Source organism: Erythrolamprus reginae, chromosome 8 (genome assembly GCF_031021105.1).
Source record: "Erythrolamprus reginae isolate rEryReg1 chromosome 8, rEryReg1.hap1, whole genome shotgun sequence".
In the NCBI taxonomy this organism is placed as follows: Eukaryota; Metazoa; Chordata; class Lepidosauria; order Squamata; family Dipsadidae; genus Erythrolamprus; species Erythrolamprus reginae.
Window position 1 is genome coordinate 43,249,077 of NC_091957.1, and position 9,681 is coordinate 43,258,757.

Sequence of the window (9,681 nt, forward strand, 5' to 3'; positions counted from 1 at the left end):
TCACCTGGCATGCGTGGTCTTGCCTATTTTGTCTCCCACATTTCTGACATACAAGAACCAGCAATAACTTATCTGCATATGCAGCAGTGCTGAAAACTGGTGCACACATGCACACCAGCCAACTGGTTGTTGGGTGCGCATGTGAACCCGAACCCATATGTTTGGCTCTTCTGGAGTGTGAGCCCTGCACGCGCATGGCAGAATCTGACAGTTTGGCTTTTCCAGAGTACGATCCTTTCGCCCATAGGGCAGTGCCAAAAACGGGCCTGTGCATGCATGCCGGCTAGCTGATTGTTGGGTTCACCTGCACGCTAGAACCCAGAAGTTCGGCTTTTCTGTAGTGTGATCCCTTCGCGCACAGGGCAGTGATGAAAACCGGCCTGCGCATGCATGCTGGGCAGCTGATAGTTGGGTGCACATGCACATTAGAACCCGGACGTTTGGCTTTTCCAGACCACGATGCCAACAAGTGTGAGTGAAGTTTCTGCGCAACCTTTTTAGCACTTGGTGCCAAAAAGTTTCGCCATCACTGGACTAGAGATTCAAAGTACATCAAAGTCCTTGGAAAGGAGCAGCAGACAAATCTAATAAATTATTATTATTATTTATTATTATTTTAGAAGGCCACAGATCCTTCCATGGAATCTTAACCTCTATGATACACTACATGTCCTTAGGGTTCTCCAATATGATAATCATAATCTCCCTTTGCCTTTTCTGGAAAAGGACAAATACATAGAAACATAGAAGACTGACAGCAGAAAAAGACCTCATGGTCCATCTAGTCTGCCCTTATACTATTTCCTGTATTTTATCTTACAATGGATATATGTTTATCCCAGGCATGTTTAAATTCAGTTACTGTGGATTTATCTACCACATCTGCTGGAAGTTTGTCCCAAGCATCTACTACTCTTTCAGTAAAATAATATTTTCTCACGTTGCTTTTGATCTTTCCCCCAACTAACCTCAGATTGTGCCCCCTTGTTCTTGTGTTCACTTTCCTATTAAAAACACTTCCCTCCTGAACCTTATTTAACCCTTTAACATATTTAAATGTTTCAATCATGTCCCCCCTTTTCCTTCTTCCTCCAGACTATACAGATTGAGTTCATTAAGTCTTTCCTGATACGTTTTATGCTTAAGACCTTCCACTATTCTTGCAGCCCGTCTTTGGACCCGTTCAACTTTGTCAATATCTTTTTGTAGGTGAGGTCTCCAGAACTGAACACAGTATTCCAAACGTGGTCTCACCAGCGCTCTATATAAGGGGATCACAATTTCCCTCTTCCTGCTTGTTATACCTCTAGCTATGCAGCCAGGCATCCTACTTGCTTTTCCTACCGCCCGACCACACTGCTCACCCATTTTGAGACTTCCCAAAGTTCTGAGTTATCATCACAAAAAAGCAGAGGTGGGTTAATAAGGTGGAACAGTGACATGTTTATTTATTTATTTATTACTTAGATTTGTATGCCGCCCCTCTTCAAAGACTGTGCTCGCCCCTGTGGCTCTGTGTGCTGACGGAGTGCAGCACAATTCTGCTACTGCACCTGGGCAGGTAGCAAAATCGCGCAGACACGCAAGTGCGCCCATGCCTTAGTAGTCCACCTCTGCACATAAGATTTACTTTCCAAGACCATCTCTGGGATTTAAATGGAAACCAGAAATACCCTTGAAAATAAAAGTATTGTAACGAGAAGAAAGGACTCAACTTAATTTCCAGTTGTAGGTGGTGTGGGTTGAGAAGATAAGTTCTCTCCACGTTTGTTTCCACCGCTAGATAACTGAAGCGGTGTGAAAAACAAGTCTTTGGAGTAATTTCTCCCAAGCACAAAAGTAGGATTAGATTCAAGGCAGCTGTAAGAAAATGATTTGTTCGTAGAAGGACAGATCTTGAAGAGGAAACTCAAATACTTTGACCACCTAATGAGAAGGAAGGACTCACTGGAGAAGAGCCGAATGCTGGGAACGATTGAGGGCAAAAGAAGAAGGGGACGACAGAGAATGAGGTGGCTGACTGGAGTCACTGAAGCAGTCAACGTGAGCTTAAATGGACTCGAGGATGGTAGAGGGCAGGAAGGTCTGAAGCAGAGGTCAGCAACCTGTGGTTCTGGAGCCATACGTTGCTCTTTCATCCCTCTGCTGTGGCTCCGTCGCTCAAAATATGTATCACAACTTCCAATGTGTGAAACCCACTGGCACACAATTTATTGAGCTTTTCGACTCCCGGTAGGCCAACCATGGATAAATCCAAGAAAAGAAAAGTTTCAGAAGAAAATAGAATCTTTAATTCAACTATATATACACTAATTTTATGGCCGCTCAGGAAATAGTCAGTGGGAAGAGTTTTGTGGCTCCCAGTGTTTTCTTTGGGGAATGGGTCCAAATGGTTGAGTTTCTAAGATTGCCGACCTCTGGCCTGGAGGAACGTTGTCCATGGGGTCACAATGGGTCGGACACGACTTCACAATAAACAATGATGAATCTGCATACAGACGGGAAGTTGAACAACTATCCTTGTGGTGTGACCAGAACAATCTAGAACTGAACACACTCAAAACTGTAGAAATGGTGGTAGACTTTAGGAGAAACCCTTCCACCCTTCCACCTCTCTCAATGTTAGACAACACAGTATCAACAGTAGAGACCTTCAAATTTCTAGGTTCTATCATATCTCAAGACCTAAAATGGTCACCTAACATCAAAAACATCATCAAGAAAGCACAACAAAGAATGTTCTTTCTGCGCCAGCTCAGGAAGCTCAAACTGCCCAAGGAGCTGCTGATACAGTTCTACAGAGGAATCATTGAGTCTGTCATCTGCACCTCTATAACTGTCTGGTTTGGTGCTGCAACCCAACAGGACCGACACAGACTTCAGAGGACAATCAGAACTGCAGAAAAAGCAATTGCTGCCAACCTGCCTTCCATTGAGGACCTGTATACTGCACGAGTCAAAAAGAGGGCAGGGAAAATATTTACTGACCCCTCACATCCTGGACACAAACTGTTTCAACTCCTACCCTCAAAACGTCACTACAGAGCACTGCACATCAAGACAACTAGACACAAGAACAGTTTTTTCCCGAACGCCATTACTCTACTAAACAAACGTACCATATATAAATTGTAGAAGCCTAGGGGGAAAGAATATCTTAATTCTCCAATGCCTGACGACAGAGGTGGGTTTTAAGAAGCTTACGAAAGGCAAGAAGGGTGGGGGCTATTCTAATCTCTGGGGGGAGTTGGTTCCAGAGGGCCGGGGCCGCCACAGAGAAGGCTGTTCCCCTGGGTCCTGCCAAACAACATTGTTTAGTTGACGGGACCCGGGGAAGGCCCACTCTGTGGGACCTAATTGGTCGCTGGGATTCGTGCAGCAGAATGTGGTCCTGAAGATAAGATGTACAATTCAGGGCCTCCTAGGCCTGCCGGCAAAGCCAGGTCTGCGTAGCCTTTTGGAAGGCCAGCAGGGTGGGAGCAGCATGGACATTGGGGGGGGGGGTAGTTGGTTCCACAGAGCTGGGGCGGCCACAGAGAAGGCCCTCCCTCGCAGCCCCACCAACCCGTATTGCATAGTCGACGGGACCCGGAAAAGGCCAACCCTGTGCGATCTTATTGGTCTTTGAGAGGTAAGCGGAAGGTCCCATAAATAGTCTGGCCCGAAGTCATGTAGAGTATTATAGATAATACAAATCTAATTATTATTAATAATAATAATAATAATAATAGTAGTAGTAGTAGTAGTAGTAGTAGTAGTAGTAGTAATAATAATAATAATTGTTCTGCTGGGCTCTCTGGTATGAGCCTCCCGAAAATTCAAGGGTACAAATTTCAGGTACACACACGTTTGAAAATTCAAGACAATGTTCTTTATCACAAAATTCGAAAGAAACTAAGCACCCTTTTTGTATTGCAAAGAGCACTCGTCCCAAAACAACCGGGTAGTCTGTACAATTTCCCTTAATCAGTCCTTAAGTACTTAGCTTGCAGCTGTGAAGAAACGTCACAGCCCTCCTTCTTCCACGAAGTGAAACACACACACACTTTGCTCTGCTTTGGTTTCAAAGTCATGAAAAACCAACAAACAAAGTCCGGAAACAGCAAGGCAGTCCTGAAGAACAACGATCAGATAATCTTCCACAACGGCCAAACCCACACGCTGCTATTTATATCAGCAGCACTAATTACTGGAGCCCCACCCTAACACAGGTGGCCTCTCTTATCTCCTGTAATATGTCCTCAATTGGTCTCTTCTACGCATAACTCTGCGCCTGAGTGGGTCCAAGGCTTCCGCATCCGAATCGACCGAAGATAATGGAGACTTCCTGGGCTGTGTGCCAAGCCCCCCTCTTCAAAATCACTCCCACCTTCTTCTTCGTCCGCGGAAACTGAACTACCTGACTCTGTCGACAATAAAACAGGCCTATGACATGTTGAATTTTCCCTTGCATCCCCCTCCACATTCCCTGGGGCAGGAGCTGGGCCAGAACCAACCACAACAAATAATAATAACCAACACCTTGAATTGTGACTACCCTGTTTCCCCGATAGTAAGACACCCCCAATTGTGAGACGTATCGGGGGTTTCAGGGGGGTCGGCTAATATAAGCCGTACCCCGAAAGTAAGACATATGTCTTACTTTCGGGGAAACACGGGGGTATTGCCGCCTCCCTCTCATCTAGCTGCGCGCCGCCTCCTGCCCACGTCCGCACCGTCCCCCTCTCCATACGTCGCCGCGTCTGCCGCCTCCCTCTGATCTTAATGAGCGCCGCCTCCTACCCACTTCCGCGCCGCCCCCCTCTCCATACGTCGCCGCGTCTGCCACCTCCCTCTGATCTTAATGAGTGCCGCCTCCTGCCCATGTCCGCACCGTCCCCCTCTCCATACGTCGCCGCGTCTGCCACCTCCCTCTGATCTTAATGAGTGCCGCCTCCTGCCCATGTCCGCACCGCCCCCCTCTCCATACGTCGCCGCGTCTGCCACCTCCCTCTGATCTTAATGAGTGCCGCCTCCTGCCCACGTCCGCACCGTCCCCCTCTCCATACGTCGCCGCGTCTGCCACCTCCCTCTGATCTTAATGAGCGCCGCCTCCTGCCCACTTCCGCGCCACCCCCCTCTCCATACGTCACCGCGCCGTCCCCCTCTCCATACGTCACCGCGCCGTCCCCCTCTCCATACGTCACCGCGCCGTCCCCCTCTCCATACGTCACCGCGCCGTCCCCTGCACTTGTCACTGCCGCCTCCTGCTTAAAATACGGTAATGCACACAGTATTAATCATACATCAGTAAAACATACACACTGGCATACTGGGGTATCATCTGCTGTTTTGTGGTGAATACAATACTGTTCAGATTGTTAATAAATGTTAATTTTATGGTTAAAACAAAAAATTTGACAATTTTTTTTCCAATATAAGACATACCCCGAAAGTAAGACATAGTGGGGCTTTTGGGGATAAAAAGAAAGTAAGACACTGTCTTACTTTCGGGGAAACACGGTAGTTAACTTTCTGTAAAAGACTATTTTATTTTATTTCATTCATTCATTCATTCATTCATTCATTCATTCATTCATTCATTCATTCATTCATTCATTCATTCATTCATTTTGTATGCCGCCCAGCTCCCAAAGGACTCTGGGTGGCTTACAATAAAATATCATATAAAAACAATTTAAAAATCAATTTAAAAACTCTGTAATAAAACATTTACACTTATAGTGGCTGGATCCAAAAAGTGTATCATCCGCTCAACTATGCCAAAAGCAAGGTACATGGTGTTCCATCCATTTTGTTCAACCCACAGGAAAGTGGGGAAATCCAATTTTTTTACTACTGGTTCTGTGGGCGTAGCTTGGTGGGCATGGTGTGGTGGGCGTGGCAGGGGAAGGATACTGCAAAATCCCCATTCCCTCCCTATTCTGGGGCCAGCCAGCATAGTTCCCTCTAAGCTGAGCAGTGAGCAATTGCTCACTTAAAAATCATCATCAACTCAGAGTTTTCCAAACCTGCCCAGAAGCCGAGAGGGAAAGAGTGAGAGGGAAGGAGAGAGAGAGGAAGAGAGGAAGAGAGAGAAACAGATAGAAAAAAGAGAGGAAGGAAAAGAGAAAGAAAAAGAATGGGAGTAAGGAAGAGAGAAAGAAAATCAAAATCTAGTTTGAAACTAGCTCAACTATTTAAGTGGCATTTTGATATTGATAGAGTTGCCCTATTAGGAGCTCACTGTTATAGACACACAGTACAGTATTTTATTTTGAAATTCTCTGAGGCAAAACAGGGTGGGTTTTTTATTTGTTTGTTTGTTTGTTTGTTTGTTATTTCTGTGCCGCCCAGTCCCAAAGGGACTGCCGCTCAGACACTATACTTTTCCGCCCCCCCCAAAAAAAAATTAGAGGGAACACTGCCAGCCAGCGGTGGTATTTGCCGGTTCTCCAAACTACTCAAAGTTTCCGCTACCTGTTTTCTCCAGAACCTATCGGAACCTGCTGGATTTCAGCCCGATACATGACCTCCTCTCCAGATCTCTTTCTTTCTTTCTTTCTTTCTTTCTTTCTTTCTTTCTTTCTTTCTTTATTCATTCATTCATTTATTTATTTATTTATTTATTTATTTATTTATTGGATTTGTATGCCGCCCTTCTCCGCAGACTCGGGGCGGCTAACAACAGTAACAAAATAGTATAATCCAATACTAAAAACAGTTAAAACCCATTATATAAAAAACAATCATACATACAGACATACCAGGCATAAAATTTTAAAGGCCTAGGGGGAAAGAGTATCTCAGTTCTCCCATGCCTGGCGGCAGAGGTGGGTTTTAAGCAGCTTACGAAAGGCAAGGAGGGTGGGAGTAATTCTAATCTCTGGGGGGAGTTGGTTCCAGAGGGCCGGGGCCGCCACAGAGAAGGATCTTCCTCTGGGTCTCGCCAAACGACATTGTTTGGTTGACGGGACCTGGAGAAGACCCACTCTGTGGGACCTAACTGGTCGCTGGGATTCGTGCAGCAGAAGGCGGTCCCTGAGATAATCTGGTCGGGTGCCATGAAGGGCTATATAGGTCATAACCAACACTTTCAATTGTGACCGGAAACTGATTGGCAACCAATGCAGACTGCGGAGTGTTGGTGTGACATGGGCATATTTGGGAAAGCCCATGATTGCTCTTGCAGCTGCATTCTGCACGATCTGAAGTTTCCGAACACTTTTCAAAGGTAGCCCCATGTAGAGAGCATTACAGTAGTCGAGCCTCGAGGTGATGAGGGCATGAGTGACTGTGAGCAACTGGTGCACCAGGCGAACCTGGGCAAACGCCCCCCTTGCCACAGCTGAAAGGTGTTTCTCTAATGTGAGCTGTGGATCAAGGACGCCCAAGTTGCGGACCCTCTCCGAGGAGGTCAATGATTCTCCCCCCAGGGTAATGGACGGACAGATGGAATTGTCCTTGGGAGGCAGGACCCACAGCCACTCCGTCTTGTCTGGGTTGAGTTTGAGTTTGTTGACACCCATCCTCTTTTCCTACAATGGCCCAGCCCATCTACCTTGGGTGCAACAGGCAGGAAGCTGGATTTCACCTGGCCAAATCTACTCTTGTTTCTTTGCTGGTTTGTCCACTCTTGCTTCAATTCAAGATTGGGTGAAAGCGGGAATGGAAGGTATCTGCCCTTAGGTGTGTCCTGTTCACTTTTGACCTGCTTGAAGTGAAGAAACGACTAGATCTGGAGTAGACCAGACAGGTTTGACGGATTACTTGCAACTTTTGCCTTCCGAATGAAAGATCAGCAATGGTCATCAGAGGCATTTTCTCTTACAACGATTAAGTTCCACTTATTTTATACCTATTATTTTATACTTGCATTTCTGTCTTCCAACGATTTAAGTTCCTATTATTTTATACCCGCATCTCAGAAAGGAAAGACGCTTTTAAGAATAGCAATTCTTAATTAATTAATTAACATTAATTCTTAATGTTTGATTGTCGCTGTTAGCCGCCCCGAGTCTCTGGAGAGGGGCGGCATACAAATCCAATAAATAAATAAATAAATAAATAAATAAATAAATAAATAAATTCCTGATGTTCAAATCTCTCTGAAGTCAATTGGATGCCCATCTGGAGACACACAAATCTCAGGTTAAACGCCCTTCTCTACAGAAGTAAGCATAAAGGTCTGCATTCCCTGGGGTACAGGAACCAATTTTCCTATCAACCAACTCAATTTTCTGGATTGGCACCATTCGCCAAACTACAGTATAATGTATAACTATAACTGTACAGTGTTCCCTCGATTTTTGCAGGGTCGAACTTCGCGAAAAGTCTATACCACGGTTTTTCAAAAATATTAATTAAAAAAATACTTTGCAGATTTTTTCCCTATACTACGTTTTTTCCCACCCGATGACATATGTCATCGCCAAACTTTCGTCTGCCTTTAATAATTTTTTTTAATAAACTTTAATAAATAAACATGGTGAGTAATAATCTGAATGATTGCTAAGGGAATGGAAAATTGCAATTTAGGGGTTTAAAGTGTTAAGGGAAGGCTTGTGATACTGTTCATAGCCAAAAATAGTGTATTTACTTCCGCATCTCTACTTTGCGGAAATTCGACTTTCGCGGGCGGTCTTGGAACGCATCCCCCGCAAAAAGCGAGGGAACACTGTATATTGTTTTTTGATATGTTGTGTGCTGCCCCGAGTCCACAGAGAGGGGCAGCATACAAGTCCAATTAACAACAACAACAACAATAATAAAGCAATTCCAACCAACTAAAGTAAGAATCGTCTGAGCGGTGCCTATAGTTCCTGCCTCTGTTAAAGGTGGTTTTTACCCTTTCGCCTGCGCTAAACTGTGTTCTGCCGGGCTCTCTGGTAGAAGCCTCCCGGAAATTCAAGGGTACAAATTTCAGACACACACATAGAAACATAGAAGTCTGACGGCAGAAAAAGACCTCATGGTCCATCTAGTCTGCCCTTATACTATTTCCTGTATTTTATCTTACAATGGATATATGTTTATCCCAGGCATGTTTAAATTCAGTTACTGTGGATTTACCAACCACGTCTGCTGGAAGTTTGTTCCAAGAATCTACTACTCTTTCAGTGAAATAATATTTTCTCACGTTGCTTTTGATCTTTCCCCCAACTAACTTCAGATTGTGTCCCCTTGTTCTTGTGTTCACTTTCCTATTAAAAACACTTCCCTCCTGGACCTTTTTTAACCCTTTAACATATTTAAATCTTTCGATCATGTCCCCCCTTTTCCTTCTGTCCTCCAGACTATACAGATTGAGTTCATTAAGTCTTTCCTGATACGTTTTACGCTTAAGACCTTCCACCATTCTTGTAGCCCGTCTTTGGACCCGTTCAATTTTGTCAATATCTTTTTGTAGGTGAGGTCTCCAAAACTGAACACAGTATTCCACACACGTTTGAAAAGTCAAAACAATGTTCTTTATCACAAAATTCAAAACAAACAAAGCACCCTTTTTGTATTACAAAGAGCACTTGTCCCAAAACAACCTTGTAGGCTGTACTAGTCCCTTAATCAGTCCTTAAGTACTTAGCTAGTAGCTGTGAAGAAAAGTCACAGCTCTCCTTCTTCCAACGAAGTGAAACACACACATACATACTCTGCTTTGGTGTCAAAGCCATAAAAAATCCACAAAGTTCAGAAACAGCGAGG